General features: G+C 37.8%; 1 long non-coding RNA gene across 1 annotated transcript in view; it reads left to right on the forward strand.

Moving 5' to 3' along the window:
• LOC125274957 overlaps nucleotides 1-12686 on the forward strand; it is a 47003-nt gene extending 34317 nt beyond the window's left edge. The window contains exon 3 of the long non-coding RNA XR_007186358.1: nucleotides 12359-12686. This is a non-coding gene — a long non-coding RNA (uncharacterized LOC125274957). The remainder of the gene's footprint in view (nucleotides 1-12358) is intronic.
• The last annotated feature ends 10493 nt before the right edge of the window (nucleotides 12687-23179 follow it).

Here is a 23179-nt window from a genome sequence, read left to right on the forward strand (position 1 = left end):
GAAATTTTGAGTTCATGCAACTTTTTCCTATTAAGTACAATGACCTTTCATTATTATTTGAGTGAAACAAACTCATTTAATTTCATTAATTTCACTGTTCGGTTTTACAGCGTGCTTGAATCTGATTGGCTGATGAACATTCTATGGTGTGCAGTTATTTTCAGGGAAACCCAACAAAATTTATTTACATTCAAACAAGAGTAAGAATGATTAGTGAATATGCCAATTTCCTCTCTACATTTTAAACAGTTTCTCTACATATTAACAAAAGACATTATTCCTTAAGCGGCTGGGTAGAGATCATTTGGCTTCCCCACGGTTTACGCCACATCCAGTCAAATTCATTAGTGAACACTAGTGAATCTCTGTTGGGGATTGGCCTTTCTGTGCCTTTGAGTAAACCACTTAACCTCCCTTCAATAATTATCCACTCACTTAAGACAAGTCATTATTTAAATGCTGCTCACAGCAAAAAGGCCCTAAATGGACTACAGGGGGCTAATTTGAGAAAAAGGGGACATGTAAGTGGCGAATGAAAACTTCCCCACGATCAGGGATGATTTTGCCACAAACGAAGCGAGCCCAGCTGATGTACCGACTCCCCTTTAAGGCTTTGAAGTTCTTTCTTTCACGAAAGGCCCTGAAAGGTTTGATATGTAATGAATTGAGTTTGGTGGATTAATTTAATTGACTTTTATACCCTCTAATTTGGTTCAAAATCACGGCAGCACAAAATAATGATGAGCTCAAAATGTGGGAATTCCCTCAGATTGTGCCTCCAGGTTCCGGCTCCATCGATAAATTAGCAGCTGAATGCGACTGAATGAAAAGTAGCTCCCGGGCCTCTTCTCTGGCCGACGTTAAGGAAAATGAATTAAAGAGGTCTATACGTGTGTCTTTCCGCCTTAATGTCATTCCCGTCCAACTTCTTCCCTCCTTTCCTCTTCTAATTTAATTCTGCTAAAATCCAATCAGAATCATTTGACATTAAAATTGAGTCTCAGAGGAAAAGCGAGAGAAAGAGAACTGTGGAAAAGCCAGTAAAATGGAGGATAACGCTTCTTCCCTTTCATCCACGTCAGACTCTTTTCATTAATACTCTACAGTTAGGAGTGAATCGGCCGGGATGGAGCAGTGTGACGGCCCGAGGCCTGGAGTGTATGACAAACCACCCTAATGAAAAGTCTCAGTCACAGTATCAGGCTGACACAGCGACCCTGCATATAATTACGCCTTAAATAATACATGTCCACGCTTACATTTTCATACGCTGCGAGTCTCGCTTACAATGGCTGGCCTGAATATTCTTGTTTCAGAGAGAGAAAAGGGTCTGTGGTTTATTTTGATTGTCCCGGTTTGGTTAGTTATAGCTCTACTGGCTCATTTTTGCTTGGATCGTGATGAATAAGTTAAGTGCAATGACACTGCCTGAGCACTGCGAGAATATAATCAGGTAGGAAGATGTTTCATATAACTCACACTTTCACAGGAAAATAATTTACACGTCCAACATTGCATGCTAATGCGTGTGATTTACATCCCTCCTCCTGCTGAGCACACGGTTGTTAGTCTCAGACCTTTTTTCTCCTCCTATAATTTTCAGAGGATTCCACAGCAAAAGTGTTGTAACCCACTTTTCAATTATCCATGTTTTTTTGCTCTCTGTTTTGGGGGAATTTTCTGTACAGTTTCGGATAAGGAGTTACACGTCGCCGTATGTGTTCAGTTGTTTGTCTGTGAGAGGCTGTGAATGATGGGAAGTGTGAGTGTGTGTTTGTGTGGTCTGTCCTCGCCATCTGGGCTAAAATAATGTGATCAGTTCATGGCTCTGTGAAGAGCAAATTAGGCTGTGTGTGTAAGTCAATATTTATTTTTTTCAACTAAAACATTCCCCACGTAAAGCAAAACAAACTGTCTTTATTGCAAATTATATGTAATTGAAAAAGTATGTAAGAAAAGCATAACTTTACAATAAAGTAAAGTTTACTGTATTAGTTTTAGCCCGACGCAGTTATCATTTTCACGCCCAGTTCCTACGTTGTTTAAATAGCAAATGCACTCACGCCCATCTGTTCGACCAATGACTGTGCCACTCACCAACAAAAACCTGGTCTAAAGTCAATGGCACGTTATTTATTTATTTTTTTTTTGTAATATGTGCTTTTAAGCGGGTGCACAACGCACGTACACTCTGCTTGTCACACACACAGGGACGCGCAGCAACACACTAACATTTTTAAATATTAAAAATAAAAGGATTCCTCTTCGGAAAAGCATTCAGTCTTTCCGCTTGCAAATCCCAGGAATAGGGTCTCCTTTAGGACCCAGGCGGTAATGCCTGATCAAAAGTTGTTATCATGATGTCTTGACTAATTATAACCTATTTCACTATTGTATGATGTTTATTACATTAAGTGCACAAACAACATGCTTGAAATGGCATAATAAAACAAACTGGAAACAGAACATACCTAAGCTAAACTAGCAGGCTAATCGGGTAGATGGAAGCTATGCTAGTACATAAGCTAACTAAAAAAACAGTAAGAACAAGAAATGTTTGATTTCACAACCTATGGCTTCAGTTATATTCTAGCATATGAACCATGTCATTTAAAAGACTTTAATGGTCATTATAACACATTTTAAAAGATCATATGATAAATCATAACGTGATTTTGCAGGAATTTTATTATCAGGAGCTAAAAATGCTACCCATTAAAAGCCTGTTGAACCAATGGGATCACTCAAGGTCCTAAAGGAGACCCGATTCCTGGGGGGACTCGATTTCTCACCATACCACCATGTAAATAGCAAATCCGCCATGGTGCAAGCGCAGCTGGCTTTTAAAGGGAATGGGTGATGACATGATTGGTTTATTGCACTTTACGTCCAAAACACACCCATGACTCATTAAGAGACTATGTACAACCCTTTTGGACCATGGACTTGGCGCTCCGACCATTTTTTGTGTTTAACATGCCCTAAGTGTACCTGCACCATGCGCTTCAGTCCATGTGCTTAGATCATTAAAAAAGACCCAAAATGATTCATATTGCCTCAACTAATGCAAATTATATAAAGTTAAAATGTATTATGTTTTTTAAAAAAATCTAATAAAATTCACTTTAACCATGATTAATAAATTCTGCTGTACTGTTTGTTTAATTTTTGCATTAAATATTGTTAACATTATGGTAAAGTGTTACAAAAAGAAAGAAATATCAATATCTGTAAAATATAGTTCCCACATTTTGCAATTTTTGCAGGCCTGTGACAGCTGACAGAACATTACACCTACATTGTGATCAATGGGTCGTTTCACACAGCAGTTGATCATCATGCAACAGTTTCTATGACTAATTGCTTTTCTTCCGCTTCTAAGAATTGAATGGAATGTAATGTCTGTGCGTAACAGGCATATAGCATCATTCCTCCCTTACCTTTTCACATTCAAAACTCAAACACAAACACAAGTTAAGGCATTTGCATATCATTTTTGATGATTCTTAAAGCAAAGATAAATTGTGACTTTAATCTGCTTAGTCATATTTGAATTAAAGTTATGGTGCTTTGCAGTGCAACATTGGTTGCCACCTGTGTGGGATAAACAGCTGCCAGTCAACAATTATTGGCACCTGTTATCAGCGATATAACAGTGTGCAGCCAGACTTTGGAGTGAAAAATGCATTCATTTGCAGCTGTTAATCCATTAAAATATCATTCTGTATATATGTACATGAATAATATGTTACGTATTTTGTATCCCATGTATATATTTGTCCGTTTTAATTTCATCCCTAGTGAAAAAATCTAATTAAACCAGCGTAAACTAATTTAAGCTGTCCTTAGCTGTTTTAAAGCCCAAAGTATACTTCACTTTTTATGCGTACGCAAGGGTCAGTGTATAGTGTGCGTGACGCGAATTTGGTCATCATATTACTCAACTGAGGAAAAAAATGAAAATTAAGCTTGTGTTCTATTTTAGGAACAAGTTGTGTTTGTCATTTAATGCAAGAAAGAAATTGGTTTCTGCTACTTTTTTATCTGTACTTGATTATGGCGACGTAGTGTATCGGTTTGCACCATTATATCTTCTCTCTACTTTACATGCTGTTTATCATGGTGCTCTAAGATTTATATTAAATTGTAAATCTTTAACTCATCATTGTGCCTTGTATAACAGAGTGGGTTGGTCCTCTTTGTCTAGTATGAGAAAAATGTATTGGTACTTAATTATTTATAAAGCCATCTTGGGGATATTGCCTTCATATCTTTGCTGTCTTATTCAACAGAAAACTGTTGAGAAATATTTTCTACGTTCTCAGAACTGTTATACACTTTCTGTTCCTTTTGCTATATCTGAATTAAGTAAGAAGGCTTTTGTGTATGCAGCCCCGTTTGACTGGAATCACCTTCAATCGAAATTGAAGTTACAAAATTTGCTGTCTTTGGATCAATTTAAAGTAGTCATTCGGCAAATGGAAGGTGATTCAGTGAAATGTAATTGTTTTTAACTTTGTTTGTACTGTGTAAGTCTGTGTTGAAACTTATTGTATTGCTGCTCAGTTTGGCTGGGCCACTCCTGTGAAAGAGATTTATAATCTCAGTCAGTCTTTTCTGGTTAAATAAAGGTTGAAATGAAAGAGTATGCACATACTGTACACACATTGGTGGATTTTTGTAACTGTGTGCACTTTGTATGTGTAGGTCGCACATGCACATTTTTTTTCTTTTTTTGCAGTAATTAGTTTATCCACAAGGTGGCAACTGTGCCCTGGGGGCGTCGATTCACAAGGTAGTCGAAGAAAACCTGCATAACAGAACAGACCAGAACACATGCAAGCTACAGCAGCAATGGAGGCCTATATAAACGAGAGATTGTGCGAAGGGGTTAGAAAGTACCCTCATTTGTACATCTCTAGCATGAAAGAATACAAATATATTTACATGGGTTGTAAAAGTGGTGAGAGATTGCTCAAAACTGTGCATGCGTCAAATACCTGTGTACGTATACTAAGTATACCCAGGGCTTAAGATGGTCTACCAGCTTGTCTAGCTGGGCTCAACTCTAAAACCAGCTTGACCAGTCTGGGAGACCAATTAAAATCGGCGAAACCAGATTAGGCTGTTCCCACCACTAAAATCACTGCTTAAAAGTTATTAGTATTTGGCTGGCTATGTGATCCCCCATGAGGTGACCGGCTCTGTGTAAAATAAATCAGCTTTAGGTTACTGACATGAGTGGAGTGATCATCTAAATTTGATTTGATTGATTGATTGATTGAGCATATTTTGGTAACTTTATTTCGATAGTTCACTTTAGACATTCTGTTGATTATAAGAATGTCTAATTTTATTATTATATTATTATATATAACTTTATATATAATAATATTATTATATATAACTATATATAACTTTGCAACTACATGTCCACTAGCAGTCATTAAAGTGTTAATAGACTGTCTGCTTAATATATGCTTACACTTTATTTTGATGCTCCCCAACAGATATTCTGTTGATTATAAGTAACTTTGCAAGTATGTCAACTTATTCTACTTACATCTAGTAATATTCTAATGAGAGTTAGATGACATGTAGTTGCAAATGTTACTTATAATTATAGTAGAATGTCTAAAGTGGACTATTGAAATAAAGTGTAACCCATATTTTTAAAACATTTTAAATGATATTGTCTTTTGTTAAACTTTTTAATGAGGAAAAGTGTCAATTCTCTGTGTCATGGTTCTAATTAAGTCACTTTACTTAATAATTAGTTGTCTAGTGTGGCATTATACACACTGCATACACTGAATGAACATTTGTGAAATCCTTAGAAAAATGTGGTTGTCAGTCTCCTTTAAAACCAAATTTTGTGTGTACAGAACAGAATTAGGCACTCAGAAGAGCAGTGACAACCACATTTAGCTGCAGGCTGTCTGTGGTCAGTCATCACAGACTCAGACTGCGCACAGATCATAAAAGGATAAGTTTAATGAACTGAACTGGGATGAAAAATTCTGAAATTCAAGTAGGAACTTATATGTGTGCTCATGTAATATTCAGTTCTTTTCTGGGCTGCTATTAAAATGCGTCCAGTGTGAAGCCAGCAGTTTAGACCCGGAGAGAGCTGCCCGTTCAGTCCCCCGCCCCTGTCATTTTTTTCTTTCTTTTTTTTTTCAGCTTGCTTGGCTTCATTCACGCTCTGCAAACCCACTCGGTCATCCATTCATTCTCCTAGAGTACACAAGCACGCTCTAACACACTCCAATACACTCTTCCTTTCCCTTGTCAAAGCCTGCTGTTGTCTTCTACACTGTCTCTCTTTCACACACATTCTTCATTTGGCCTCTTTCTGGGTCATCATCCTCAAAGCCAGCAGTCTATTAATGTTATTAAAAATATATCACCAGATGCTGAGGCCCATCTTTCAGCTCTCTTGATCTGTAGTTTTTATCATATTTCTAACCTCCCACATGAGCAAAGCTTCTCTACCAAAGCCTCTGTCCCTTGTGAGCTGGAGGTGTCAAGAACAGTATCTCCACACTTCTTGCGATATATTTTCCCCTATGAGATCTCTACTAATGTTTGTGTCATGCCAAAGTATGAAAAGGGAAGCGATGCATGGATTACGGAATGTACCAATGCAGGCAGACCATTTAAAGGGTTAGTTCACCCAAAAATGAAAATTATCCCATAATTTACTCACCTTCAAGCCATCAGGTGTATATGACTTTCTTCTTTCAGTAAAACACAATCGGAGTTATATTAAAAAATATTCTGGCTCTTACAAGCTTTATAATGAGAGTAACTGAGATTTTGAAGTCCAAAAAAAGTATATCCATCCATCATAAAAGTAATCCAATCCACGTGTTCATGACAGAGTCTAGTTCCAGTGTATGATGCAGGATGTAGGAGTAGCGTAAGCTTAAGTGAGAGTAGACGCTTCCCGCGGTTCAAACCAACAGGGCTGGGCAACAAACTCAAGCTCCTCCGACATTTCTCTTTAAAAATTCTCATTTTAGACTTCTAATTCGTGACCGGTGTTTTGTTTTGCTCTATCCTCTGCACTTCTGCGTTTGTCAGTACGTTATGTGTCGAGTCAGGGGTCATTCTTCCCACCAGAACAAGACTGGCGTACGGAATCCAGTGATTCTAGTTACTAAAGTTATAAATATGGATATTTTTCTTACAAAAATGCATTGCTTTGCTTCTGTCATGATCACTAGTGAGAGTGCCCTATCAGCCACTAGAGGGCACTCCATCCCAGACTCTTGTTTTCACCCCTTGGACTTCATTACCCATAACACACTTCCCGGACTCATTATCCCATGTCATTACACCCAGCTGTTTTGTGTTTCTTCATTAGTGTCTGTCTATTTATACTCAGTTGTTTCTGTCCTTGGTTGTTGGTTCGTTAATTTGTGTTACGTGCACCTTGTACTTCTGGTTTTCTGTTTTATGGACTGTTACTGTGGATTTTGATCCTTACCTGTGTTTTGGATGATGATTTTGGATGACCCTACAATAAATATGCTGCACTTGGAACTTGTCTGTTCATCTCTGTGATTTTACCGTGACAGCTTCAGACCCGCTTTATTAACCCCCTGGAGCCATATGGATTACTTTTATGATGGATGGATATACTTTTTTTGGGCTCCAAAATATCGGTTAGAAACCACTTACGAAAAATACTTATGATGCTATGAACATGCACCAGAAATACGCAGGACTAGGCCAATGTTAATGTCTAAAAATCATGTGAAAAATAATGCAATATAATGCATATAGTTAAAAGTCAGCTTTCGAAAGGATTTCATGTCAAATACTTTATAGCTGCTCTCCATTACACCTCCCCCAACATAACCCCTCCGGTTCTACTCTGACAGCTCAGAGCAAAATTCGAACCTGTGTTTCCGACGTGGGTGGCAGGAACACTCTCAAGGACACTAAAGACTGCAGCCTCTAGCATCAGTCGCTAGTGCGCCTCTTTGAGGCCAGGGGAGTGAAGTTTACCTGTACAGCTCACGATTGGCTTTCACAAAGGTCAAACCAAGACTCCAGCAATGTTAACATTGTCAAGTCAGAAACGAGCTACAGTTTTTGGTGAACCAACAAGAAGTAGATCTGTTTTATCGGTGTTGAGTTTTTATATAATTTATATCATTAATACAAGCCGATATAGAGTTGGTGGGAAAAGGAGAATTGTGTTGAGAACTGATACAGAGTTGGGTGTCATCTGCATAGCAATGGAAGTTGAAACCATAATGACGGATAATGTTACCTAATGGGAGCATGTAGATCAGGGGTGTCCAAGCTCAGTCCTGGAGGGCCACTATCCTGCAGAGTTTATCTCCAACTTACCTCAACACACCTGCTTGAAAGTATGCCTAATTAGTCCTTTATTAGCTGGTTCAGGTGTGTTTAATTGGGGTTAGAGCTAAACTATGCAGGACAGTGGCCCTCCAGGACTGAGTTTAGACACCCCTGATGTAGATGATGAACAGTAAAGGCCCAAGAACAGAACCCTGGGGAACACCATGAGAGACGGGGTCAGTAGTGGACTTATCCTGTCGGATAGAGATGTAATGCTGGCGATCAGATAGGTAGGAAGTGAACCAAGATAGGGCAGTTCAGAAATACCAAGAGCAGAGAGTCTTGAAATGAGAATACTGTGAGAAAATTGACAACTGCCCATACTACCCATGCATTATATTAATCTTTTTTTCAGCAATTCGATAGCTTTGAAATTGGCCAAAATTGTCTTTTTGTCTTTCAACTGGCGAAAGAAAGATAAAAAATTGTCTTTATTCACTGAAAGCCTTCATCTCTTTACAGCCTGTGGTCAGTCTTCACTCTCATTTCACTTGTGCACATCCTATTTAACATCTCCTTTTATGTTCCACAGAAGTTGTGGGTTTAGAATGACATGCGAGTGAGGAAATCATTTTATCATTTATGTTATCATTTATGGGTGAACAATTCCTTGGATACAGTCAGCTAACATTAAAAACTCAAACCACATTTGTCTATTGTCTATTACTGAAAATGTAGCTTTGTTATCTCAAAATGTATGTTTTTGATCAAATAAATGCAGCCTTTGTGAGCATAAAGGACTTAAAAAAAAAAAAAAAAAAAAATCCAAAAACATTCTTTTCATTTACTTGCCTAAAAATCCCCAGACCGACAATAGCTGGCAGATAGAAATGAATGAAAGAGAATTGTCTTGAAGGCTGACAGTGATTGGTAGACAGGGAAATCAGTAATATTTGTTTAAGTGTAATGATACAATACAATTTGTTCACTTGAATACAACGTGTATATAAACTTATTAAGCAGAAAGGTAGCAAATCAATACATTATTGACAGTGTTCATTTTGTTTAAAGGATTTTGGAGTTGTAATTTGATGGTAGACTGTTGACATGACATTTTGACTTTGGAGAGGAGCCAAAGAGATCCAATCTCCAGATCAGTATCTTGGAGATGTATTGTCAATAAATATTTATCAAAACAGTAAAAACATTTGAGCAAATGTAAAGCTGATCTAAATGGAAAGTTCTCAATGCTAAGTTGATGTGGATATTCTGCATTGCCATATAATTCAAGTGCACAGGATTGAAATTTTATTTACTTCTAAATAGTTTTTCTTTTGGTAACACTTTAGTATGGGGAACCATTCTCACTTTTAACTAGTTGCTTATTAGCTTGCATATTGGCTGTTTATTAGTACTAATAAAGCAGACATTAAAGGGATAGTTCACCCAAAAATGAAAATGTGATGTTTATCTGCTTACCCCCAGGGCATCCAAGATGTAGGTGACTTTGTTTCTTCAGTAGAACACAAGTGATGACAGTATTTATATCATTTTTACCTCTAATACACCACTATGTCCAACTGAGTTCAGCATTCGCTTAGTAAGGTCTGATCGCGCTCTGACAACGGCAGTGATGTCTCGCGCATTGCTTCAATGAGTGCCAGACATCACTGCCGTTGTCAGAGCGCGATCAGACATCACTAAGCGAGTGCTGAACTCAGTTGGACATAGTGGTGTATAAGAGGTAAAAATGATATAAATACTGTTCGGTTTCTCGCACAAACTGATCGTTTTGTGTCTTAGGACATCAATGTGTCGTCACGAGCCGCAGGGTTTAATTTGGATGTATCTGTAGTGTTTTATTTACTCTTATAGTCAAAGTTCCCGCTGACTTGCATTATACGACTGACAGACGGCAACGGTTGCAGTTAAAAATCATCATTTGTGTTCTACTGAAGAAACAAAGACACCTACATCTTGGATGCCCTGGGGGTAAGCAGGTAAACATCAAATTTTCATTTTTGGGTGAACTATCCCTTTAATGCATAATTCGGCATGACCATATTCTACATCTCTAAAATTGTATTTTATTTATTTTATTTTAAAGAGATATTTCACCCAAAAATAGATATGGTCATCAAGTATCTCCTTTTGTGTTCAGAAGAAGAAAGAAATTCATACAGGTATAGAACAACTTCAGGGTGACTAAATGATGACAGAATTTTCATTTTTAAAATACATTTCCCTTTACATTTAAGGGAAAAATGCAGGGTGTGGAAAGTTAAATGTGATCTGATTTAATTATTTTCCGTTTGACATATACTAGTTCTGTTCTACTATTTCTTTATGCTGAACTGTCAAATGTGATCTACATTGTCTATCTGTCGCTGTTTATTTTGTCCTTGCTGTGTACTTTTGTTTGGGACCGGAGAGTCATTTTCTCTCTGTTGTGATTGGTGTAGCAGCCCTCTCCTAATTGCCAATTAACAGCGCTCACAAAGCAATCAAGCACCAGTAAGCCAGATGCAGAGGATGAAAATTAGCTTGTTTATAATTTATCGGGCTTAACTTTAGATCTATTTTGGAGAAGAGACATTATAATGAGGCAAATTGTAAAAAATGCTCTTCATTCTTTTATGCGACTATGCAGCGTTGTATTCCTGGATGCAATATCATATTTTGGGATTCATTTTGTGCCATTTTATCCTTGTGAAGATTTTTCATTTTCTCTCTTTTTTTTCCCTCTATGTCCCCCTCTTTTTTTTTTTAGAAAAAAAATCACTTTGAAGTTATTTTTAATTGCTTCTTGAACAGATAATGAAGCAACAGTCATTAAACGCGGTCATATTAGCAGAGTTCACCCTCACTTGCAGATCTTTTAACACCGGGAGCAACTCCATTAAATTGAGACATTTCATTTTAACTGTCCCCTCACACTTATAATTAGCCAAACACATTTTCTAAACAAATTCCAGGATATTCCTGCACTAATCATTTACCCCCATGTTGCTAAAAATGCAAAGCATGTAAACACTTTGTCAGACATAAATAATAAGTTCAAGATTTTAAAATAATGGGGGAGAAATGTCAGAGTTGTAGTTCTGTCTTTACATACTGTAGGCTAGTAAATCAGTTTAAACATACACAGACTGTTCTACATAGCTTGGGGTCAGTAAGATTATTTTTTAAATACTTTTATTCAGCAAAGATGCATTGAATTGATCAAAAGTAACAGTGAAGTAATTTATAAAAGGTTTATATTTTTAAATAAATGCTGTTCTTTTGAACTTTCCATTCACTCAAAAATCTTGAACAAAAATATATCACCGTTTCCACAAAAATATTTGGCAGCACAACTATTTTCAACATTGATAATAATAAGAAATGCTTCTTGAGCAGCAAATCAGCATATTAGAACAAAGATTTTATATATAGAAAGACAGTGCACTCGTATTATTATGAATGGGAGAAAGTGCAACCCGCAATATGGCGGTCCTGCCTTCTAAATAAGAGCCAATCGCTGATTGGTTATGTCATCGCATCACTGCGGCTGCCGTGAGAAGCTTCGGTTCCTATAGAAACAATCAGATGCGCGCTTCCTATAGAGATGCACACTTTAGGACTGCGCATGCACATTAGCTTGATCCAGCCTGAAAAATGCAGTTTTTTTTGTCATGATTCAAGCATTAAGAAACCAAATTTATGAGACAGTTGCTGTCAGATTTCATTGGTGATTTCATTGGTGATTTGGCTCACCCCAAAATCTAGGTAGCTGACTTGTTGCCTCGCTGCCTTGTCAGGCAGTGACTTGTAAGGCAGCGTTTGTGCATGAAGGTAAGGCATCTAAGGCAGCGTAACAGTTTAATGATCTACAGCAAAATAGCGCAAGCTTTGGTGAGAACTAAACAGATATTTAATTACTACAGTAGTAATTTCTTGCTAGAAATGACATCAAAAGTGGAAAATGTTGGTCAAAAATGTACATTTACACACAAACATGACAACTAAACGCAACTTTTGGTTGCCATCTTTCTTTTTCTAGGTCAACTGTTACAGAATGGAACGCACAGGATCGTGGGATATCAAAGGCAGCGAAGGATACATCAGATGAAGGCATCTCATACCGTTTTTACTGTGTTTTTTTTTGTTTTTTTTGGGGATCAAATTAATGCAGTCTTGGTGAGCATAAGACACTTCTTTCAGTGACATTACAAAATCTTACCGACCCCAAACATATAAAAAATCATCCAATCTGTGGAAAAGAACATCTCCATATTTTGTATTAAATATGAAATTCCAATAGCAGCACCCATCAGTGAGCAGTGTCAACTTTAAAATAAAGAGATGTGTGTTTTGTGCCCCCACCAATTGCGCACCTGCCGTATGGAGTGAGAGAAACTATCAAAACCACTTGACAAACTCACACAAACAACTTGCTAACTTGTCGAAACGATCAGTCACATCGCCGTTTGTGGGCGTTAGAGTGGCCACAAATCTCATTTCCCATTTCCTCTCCTCATATGGTTGTGTCAAGATACCAATTCTAACTTCAAATGGCCTCTCTTGAGCACAGGGACACAGGTGGAATGAAATTAGTGAAGAGAGGATCGCCTGCCCTCAAACTAGGAGAAATGTCCACTCTGGACCATGTCACGCAAACCCCCTCCCATTCCACCACGCCTGCTCAAGTGCTTTCTGAAATCGTCTCTGATTACTGTAGAGAAACATTCACGCTCTTCTATGAGTGTGGGACCAGTTAACTAATAGTTTCCTCCGCAAGTGCAAATTGGCTGCAGAATCTATGTAGACTCAAAAAGAGGTGTGACATTAATTCAGAGACCGCAAATGGGTCGTATATCACTGGGACAGAACAGCAGATGAGAGTACAGTAGCATATACAGGGTATAGACAGCTTGATAAGGAAAGGAAAAGGAAAAGAAAAAGCTATAGATCAAGGAGTAATTAGCATGAGGGATGATAGGATGGAAGCAATGCATATGAAGGAACGCACAGCCTGTATCTCACACTGGGCAAATTATATATTCATTTTCTATCTTATGATACCATAATGAAAATATATTATGTTATCATCATTATGCCCAGGTTGAATTTGCAGACCTTTCTACACTGATTTTAGTGGGGAAATTTGTGGAATTCAGAAGAATGGATTTAAAGCAACATGAACTATATTATTTAGTGGACTATGTTATTATTATGTGGAATTTTAAAGGTGTTGATTCCATGTCAGCCTGCTTAGCATTGATACAACCTACACAATTTTCCTGTTTGAAATATTAAGAATAAGAATAATGCTCTGACCACTGCTTAACAATAAATATGGAGTTACTTTTGCGCTAATAAATTCACCCAGTGTTTGCCAGTAACCAAACATTAATAGAATTCAAATGGAATGCCAAGGGAAAAAGAAAATGATTGCATTCATTTACAGACTCTTCAGATTCTGATTTAATAATAAAACCATCTGTAGTGGAGAGATAATTCATGTTACAATGAAAACTAGTCTTGCAATGTCTCTAGAGTCTAAAAGTGTCTTCCTGATTATTTCAGTAACCTTAGTTTTTCCGCCTTTGCTCTCGTTGACTTTATCTCCTGTTTATAAACCCAATGTAAAAGTTCCCCTGTCACCAATGTGCCCTTGAGCGAAACTGTTAACCCCAGGATGCTCCAGGGGCTCTGTGACTGCAGTAAGTGCAATTCAGTCACTGTGAATGGAATGAGTCTGCTAAATGACAAATAAACAATTAAAGAGAGGAAAAAGAGGAACATATTGTGCTGCTGCTGTTGTTTTCTATTACACATGATCTGGTTCAATTTCGGTGTAAACAAAATATATATAGGCATAGGCATAATATTATGAGCACTGACAGGTGAAGTGAATAACACTGATTATCTTTTCAACATGGCATGTGTTAGTGGGTGGGATATATTAGGCAGCAAGTGAACATTTTGTCATCAAAGTTGATGTGTTAGATGCAGGAAAAATGGGCAAGAGCAAGGATTTGAGCGAGTTTGACAAGGGCCAAATTGTGATGGCTTGGACCAAAAGGAACAGTGGTGATCTGGTGACAGGGTCATGGGCGTCCAAGGCTCATTGATGTACGTGGGGAGCGAAGGCTGGCCCGTGTGGTCCGATCCAACAGACGAGCTACTGTAGATCGAAGTTAATGCTGGTTCTGATAGAAAGGTGTCAGAATACACAGTGCATTGCAGTTTGTTGCGTATGGGACTGCATAGCCTCAGACCAGTCAGGGTGCCCATGCTGACCCCTGTCCACCGCTGAAAGCACCAACAGTGGGCATGTGAGCATCAAAACTAGACCACGGAGCAATGGAAGAAGGTGGCCTGGTCTGATGAATCACGTTTTCTTTTACATCACGTGGATGGCCGGGTACATGTGTGTCGCTTACCTGGGAAACACATGGCACCTGGCACACGGCGAAGGCAGTGTGATGCTTTGCGCAGTGTTCTGCTGGGAAACCTATTTGACACATACCACCAACCTTAGCATTGTTGCAGACCATGTACACCCTTTCATGGAAACAGTATTTCCTGGTGGCTGTGGCCTCTTTCAGCAGGATAATGCTCCTGACACAAAGCAAAAATGGTTCAGGAATGGTTTGGGGAGCACAACAACAAGTTTGAAGTGTTAACTTGGCCTCCAAATTCCAAAGATCTCAATCCAATCGAGCATCTGTGGGATGTTCTGAATAAACAAATCCGATCCATGGAGGCCCCACCTCTCAACTTACAGGACTTAAAGGATCTGCTGCTAACATCTGATGCAGATACCACAGCACACCTTCAGGACAGGTCAGGTCAGGGCTGTTTTGGCAGCAAAAGGGACAAACACAATATTAGGAAGGTGGTCATAATGTTATGCCTGATTGGTGTATATATGCATACACTCACATTCTCTATAAAACACTCTCTAGGTTTATCAAGACCTTATTAGCTCAGAATTCCTTTAATTCATGCAAGCCATGAGGTCATGTGACACTCTCATCTGCCAGTTAATCAACATGCCAAAGTCATTCAGACCCCCATCAGGAAAGCAATCAGACATGTCAATCACATGCCAATAACATAGTCTTACAGTATATACACTATAAATAATACAGTTTTTTCATGATTAATTCAATGTGTTACTTGACAGTTCTTTGTAATTATTTGTAAAATTTACTAGCATCTTCTGAGTGGAAATTGTTTTAAAGTACATCCTGCATCGTGTATTTCAGTGTGCAAATCACAAAGTCAAGGTAACATTGTGTTATATAATTAATTTTCATGAGCAATGCAAAGTTTTTGTATCGTTATGTTCAATTAGACGAATACTGTATTGGACTGGACTACCGTTTCTTTAGGCTGAACTGTCAGGTTGTCTTTGAACCTCTGCTGTAATTAGACTGACTATAATTAAGCCGGCAAGTTTTCTTAGAGAGGTCTATTTTCCTTGATGGATTACCAAAAATAAGAAAACACCTGTATTAATGTCCAAACAAAGGATAACAAAACTGTTATCACCCGCACCCCTTTGCTGTATTGATCGTTTAATTGCAGTGTCTTGGTTAAAACATGGATCAATGTTGAGGAGAGCAACAAGACCAGAGCACAAGCACTGAATTAATCATTCAAAATAATGGGCAAGCACTTTAAGACCTGTCCACAGGCATCAAGCTCCTCTGAAAGCAAGTGAGATAGAGTGCAGGAGTAGAGATGAGAATTCGACAAAGGGGACAAAGAGGGAGCTACAGGTTTAGAAACATGGCCTGTCACTGACTCCACATTCCCACAATCCCTGGTAAATGGCAAAGTCATAAAGTGCAGAACACTCCAAACATGTTTGATGACGTTCCATTTTAATGTCACATGTAATAAACCATGCTTCTCGTTGCTTATAGGCCTATTTGAGATTGATATAAAAAGAGACTGTGCATATTTTAAGATTCTGTGCTTTCAGACTTTGTTTGATTGCCATTTAATTATAACTTTTAGTAAGATGTCATTGACAAACATTCATTAGTTTGCATATTGTTTATTGAAAGTTAGAATTGTAATGAAACTTGGATTCATAATGGAGTCCACTATAGTTTGTTATCAGCATTCATTTTGAGTGAATTTATAACGTACTGAGGTCAACGTACTTTAGTTGACCTCAGTAGGCGCCTTGCGACAGAAGGCACCTCCGCTTGCCCTTTCCCCTGCCATCACGCTTGGGGCAAAAATGCCCCCAAAATTCAATATATATGGGTACAAAATTTCCTGTATGAGTTTCTGTTTATATAACAGAATATATAGTGCTGTTTTCCTGAATATCAGCACGACTGCAAATATGATAGCCCCCAGTCCAACTGTTTCTTTGAAACAGGCCTCCAACAATCCGTTGAGACATAAAAGTCCTAATAGGTCTAATTTTCATTACCTGGACTCTACCAAAAACATGTCTTTTAAGTTGAAGTGGAAACAGATGGTTGCGAGTCTCCTCTTAGATCTAATCTCTGTCCTGTTTTAATTGAGCAACTACATCACAGGCCTCTGTGAAAGCTGTTTGTGAGTATTAGCCTACTCCACCTGATCAATCAAGAGATCCTGTTTGTTTATCAAATGGAGCACATTCGTCTTGGGCATGTACCATAAACAGGGACCTCTTGTTCTGAAGCATATTATTAAAAGAACAAAGGAGATATTTTGCAGCAAGCATGTTATAATAATCAATTAGAAAGTACACTACCATTAAAAGGTCTGGACACACACAATTGACTGAATATGTTTCTCATGATCTTAAAAACCTTTTAATGTAAAGGCATATGCTAAATTGCTTAAAGTGTATATAAAAGTGTCTGTATATTATCTGGACCAAAATTTCAAGGTTCTGTCAGGCATATGTAAAACATTTTAGGAGTTCATAGGAGCATTTTATGGACTTGGTTTTAATTAAATTTATGATTTAAACAGCTTGTAAACCTTATCACTTGGGAAAAAAAAAAAAATGAAACAACCTGTTATACATGAAAGTATTATTCAATCATTTAAGACATTTCAACTTATATAGAACCTTTTAAAATTGAGTCAAGAACTTAAGAATAATTCTCTGACCACTGCTTAACACTGGAGATATGGAGTTACTTTTGTGCTAATAAATTCATCCAGTGTTTACCAATAATCAAACATTAATAGATTTCAAATGGAACGCCAAGGGAAAAACAAAATGATTGCACTCATTTAGACTCTGATAGAGAAAATCCTTATGAAAACTAACTTGGTGCTTCAATTAATGATTGTATCAGTTACATTGACTACGTTTACATGTGCACCAACAATATGCGATTATTTCTCATAATCAGAGTAAGGTCTTAATCGTAGTAAGATGTTTACATGACACAAGCAGAAATCTTCACTCCAGTTTACATGCAATTTTCATAATTCTGATTGTTCGCTAATAGGTATGGTTATACCACACTCAGATAGGCATGCAGTATGCATGTTACCAGCCATTGTTTTAATCTATTCACATCAAATTCAAAAATACATTTTTATGGATGTACTGGATATTATTTGGTGCCATGATCAACATTGCAATACCGGGTTTGCTGCGCTTCCGTCGCGTTGTTCGTGCTGTCGTGCTGGATGAAGATACTGAGCAGAGACTGCGCAGTGAGTTGTGCTGACAGAGTGATATGGAGAAGAGAAAACCTCAGAATAATTTCACAGAGTTCATTCATGAAGTTGTGTGAAGAACACCTGGCATCTGTGTACATCCTAGCACATGCACACTTTGGTCAGAGTGGTAGTAATGCGATTAAGGTGTTAACATGCCTATTTATTGCGATTAAAATCGGCGTACACCACCTAGTTTAATACGATTATGAGCTTAATCACATTAGTTTGATCGAAGTAGGCTATTGCGTTTACACGAGGTAAAGTTTAATCGCAATATTTTCCAAAATCCCATTATATTCGCATTATGAGGACGCATGTAAACACACTGATCATTATGCCAGTAGGTGGCAACAAGTGAGTTAAAAATGTGTCATTGAATCATTCATTCAAGAGTTTCGTTCAAAAACGCTGATTCATCCAGTAATGAAACAAGAGAAGTATTTATGAATGAGTCGTTGAATCAGTCATTCAGACCATTTTTTTTTAAATAATTCATTCAAATTAATTAAACATTTTTAAAAGACTTCAGCAATTAACATTTTGTCAGAAACTATGTTATTTTGTTTAGTTGCCTCTTATCTGTTCAGAATTGTGTGAGAATCTCTATTTGAAACATACAAAGAAATTGTGTTTCTCAATTTATCTAGAATTGTGCAGCTTGAGTCTAGACAAAGGGTGGCTAGCTAAAATATAGCTTGCTACATTTTTTTTATTTTATTTTTTTATAGTTTTAATGACTTTATTATTATTCTAAAATGTGGAAAATAGTAATAAAAAAGAATGAGAAGGTGTGTCCACACTTTTGACTGGTGATATGACAGGTGTCTGTACTTGAAAGGCAATTTAATGAAGCAATTTATGTTCACCCACTGAGGCAAGCAGCAAACAGGGCATCTCTAACTCATGTAAATGGAGCAGTAATAATGACAGGTGTAGTTGTCTCTCTTATAAAAGCATATCAAGTCACACTAGAATATTTCTTAATTGCGACGCGGTAATGATGATATGGCAAATTCTCCAGAGCAGAGGGACATACATAAGGCATAGTTAGAGTTAATGATCTGATTTACATTCTGATGTGGTGGGAGTCAAATGGGACAGGCTGTTGGCCGTGCCTGGGGAGGGGGTTTGTAATGCCCAGACTGGTTGAGGGATTCTAAGGCTTGGTGGTGGCAGGAGGAATGGAAGTGGACTGATTGGGGACAGTGCAGGGAGGCGGAGGGCAAGGTCCTCTTTAGTGAAGAGAATTGCTTTGACCAACCGAGCTTGGCAGAGGATCACCTTTCTCACCCCAGTCAAGAGGAACTTTAAATGAAGATGACTGGGTGGGGAGTGGAGAGAGAAACTAAACAAGGCCTTAAAACTCAAGGCTGAATTTACTCAACTTTTGCACACAGTATTTCAGCACAAACGCCTGTATCCAATTTAACCACTAGCAATCCATCTGAGCTCATTATAGATTGTACTTATTTCCAGATTTGGATGGTATTTGCATGCTGATGTTTAATGGGGGAAAAAAATGCTTTTATTAACATTTTGTATTGATCAAATGATCGGGAAGGGTGAATAAGAGAGTTCTCGCTCATGCTTCTTTTTTGTCCATCAAAATAGTACAGCACAAACTGGTACATTTTGTTGGTCCGAATTCTGAACGAATTACTCTTATGAGGTTGTTCTTTTAGTTCAGTGGTATTTAGATGGCAGACCATCCAGACCAGAGGATGTAATTGCACCATTTTACTGTTTCTGCAGTGAGCAGCACGTCAAAACAACCAGCGATTCATACCACAAGCGCTCAGGGTTATTCACGGTAATGATCTTTTGGTGCTACATCCTCTAATATTTTTATCTAGAGCCAAACGCGTTTCATTCTAGCCCTTTCTGCTCCATGTGCATTGCTTCTCTCTCCCTTTAAAGATGTAAAGCACCACATTAAGAGCTGCAGACGACGTGGTTATTTTAACAACAGTAGCAGAAACATGGTGAGCAGCAAAATAGATACTTTTGCTAATGACATGTCAACATTAGTCAACGGAATGTCAAAAGTGGACCATCAATATACAATATAACCAAATGTCTTGATCTTGTTGTCTCTCTACCACATCATCCACCTCTTTCTCATTTTCTTATGACTCAGCACTGACTCCTGGCTCTGTCATGTCTGCCGTCAGCAGATGCTGCAGATGTCTGTATGTGTTCCCAGCATATGGGACACTCTGACTGGCACGGAGAGATCCTGCCCTGGCACTGCTGTAAAAACTCTGCCAGACATACTGGATGTCCCCTCAGACTGGATGCCAAGGTACATTTGTAATAGGAAGGATCATCTAGACGTAGGCCTAACCCAATCCTGTCTTGGAAGTGATGTGCGGTAAGTCACTTCTGGTGCTAAATGACAAGTAACCAGGTCACGAAATGAACAGACTGTTGTGCAAACAAAAATTAGGATTTCCATAATCATATGTTGTCAAAATTATTTTCAGATCAAGTAAATAATGTTGAAAAATGACCAAAGATTGAATTTTTTGTAGTGTTTTGCTGACTCCTAAAAGGACAACCCTATTTGTGATTAACCCAAATATTAAAAAAATGTCAACATTTACTCAACTTCATGTCATTCTAAACGTGTATGACTTGCCGTGCGATATGGCTGTATATCAGCACGGCTGTAATTTGGCCGTGTGATATTGCATTTATACAACAGTTTAACGGCACGAGTGTGTAAATAAATAAGAACAACAATGGAGTGTCTTTAAAAACCCTCTTTTCTGAGGAACTACTTCCTTCCACCACTGATCAAGTTGGCAGTTTAACATTTGATCCCAAGCCTCCGTTAATAATTCTAAAACGTCACTTTAGAACTAGTAACGAAGGAACGTTGAGTCGCTTCATTGAAACTCACTGTATTATGAGAGAGATCACCTGAGCGAGTGTATTACCTGAATCTAACTGATAATCTTCAGTCAATTTTATATTCATAGTCACAAAATCAGTTTGAATGTCCGCTGAGGAAAGTGATATCTTTGTCTTTGTCCTTTTAACATTTAAGACATTCCCAGGACAGCACTATATTCAATGCATTTGTCAGTTGCGTCTCGTAGGATGTTTAAAGTAAAAACAATGTCCTTGTTTCCTTGTTTCAGTCCATTTCAATATAAAAGTCTTTGTGACTGACTGACTCACTCACTCATAAAGACAGTCTTTACCGCCATCTCATGGTGTATTAATGTAAATTTCACTGAAGCAGCACTCTAGTTAGTACATAATTTAAATTCAGTGTAACTATAAAGTTAAGAAACTTAATATAGCCCTTAAGCCAAACCTATTGGCTCTGGAATAAGTAATAGATTAATAAGACCAAAGAATGCCTATTTGATATACCCAAAATGAATTATACCTCATGTTTAAACACTATACATAAGAGACATATCCGAAGGACTGGCCGAGATTAAGCTGTTCTCTGCGGGTACACGAGCACTGAACAGTCACTGACGGCCTGGAGCTCCGAAAGGCGCTATGTTTCAAATAGGCGCTATGTTTACATATAAACTGCATATCTGAGGTCTAAATAAATATATCCTTCCCTAAAAAATCTTAAAACTACATTCTGTGACACAGTAACAGTAGTATCTATAAAAATATGGTGGGTTTGCTCATCCGCCATGACACTCACTGTGAGAATGCTGGCAGCGGAGTGATTCAAATGATGAAACGCTTCCCGTGGCAATACTGGTAAAATATTGCATGGCTGGAAAGAGCTCTCAGCCAATCATATAGGTTTTTCAAGGGTATTTTTGTTTCATGAGTATTCATATATTGTTGTCAATTGTTTCAGATTAAACTTTTCATACCATAAAATAAATGGTACATTTCTCATAGAAACATCAGATAAACACACATAATATTGAACAAATAAAGCCACATACATATAAACAATAATTAGCATCAAACTCTGTTTTAAGTTGATATAACTTTAGAATTATTCTATAATAACTATAAATGATTCACATGGAAACCCAGGGCAATATTTCTTCCCTTCAACAGTGAAAAGAAAAAAACTTATGGGGAAAATAAGTATCTGTCACTATCTTTTGTATGTTGTACGAACTACATTGCTGATTCATGGTTTAAATAATTGAATTTCATTAATATTTTCTTGTTCCACATTGCTATCACTTCACGCACATTACTATTAATGAAAAGGTCTATACCACAGAACAGCCCATGAAAAGTACATCCACAGTCAATGTTGATTTTTCTCCCTTCATATGTTTCTTTTCCTGTATAAACTGCAGGGCGAAGGCAAATTCAACATGTCATCTTATTCTACACACACACGCATAATTCTGCGCTCGATTCGAGGCCATCTGACAATGCGTGGCATAAATCAAAGTCAATAAGTGCAAGGGGAAAGAGCAACGTAACAGTAAGAGAGACAGTGCTTGTTTGTCTGCAATAAATACCGTTTCATCATCTCCCATCTCTCCAGAGAAAAGTGCTAACAGAAGGAGCCACAAATGACCCTCAGGAATATATCTTTCTCTCCTCCAGACAGATTTGCTCTAATGCAGTAGTAAACATATAGAACCATCAGCAAAGAGGGAGGAGCACACAAGTGGACACATACAGACGTGCAAACACAATGCGCTGAGGGAGCTTAAACACATGGCCTACATTCTGCTGAGTGAGGCTGGACACTTTGCCAAAAAATCTGACCTAATTTAAATTATTATTAAAATTAAATATGGCTTTTTTTTTTCTTTCAACCTTCTTTAGTGTGTAATGTCTGCAAAGTTACAAAGCACAAAGTCACTCCAAAGGGAGTTATTCTCTATATCAGTGTGCACTGTTTCTGTTTTATCTGTTTCATTATTTCATTCATCTGAGAAGTAGTCAATTAATGTCAGAATATGTCTGAATATGCCATGTCTGTTGCTTGATTGCATTCAGAACTGCTGCAGACATTTTGTCGCCTCCAGAGATGTTCAGGAGCATGATGGAAATAAAGAGATGTTACTGTGTTCATATACAGTGTATGGCCTGATTATCATGTGTCTCCTGTTGAGTGAAAAGAGTTCATATAGGTGAAGGGCCAACTGTCCTGAAATCAGTGCAGAGGCAAATGGCAGTCTAAGGTGAGCCACAACATGGAGGTAATACCAGTTATTCATCTCCCTGCTATTGT

Source organism: Megalobrama amblycephala, linkage group LG9, assembly GCF_018812025.1.
Source record: "Megalobrama amblycephala isolate DHTTF-2021 linkage group LG9, ASM1881202v1, whole genome shotgun sequence".
Lineage (NCBI taxonomy): Eukaryota > Metazoa > Chordata > Actinopteri > Cypriniformes > Xenocyprididae > Megalobrama > Megalobrama amblycephala.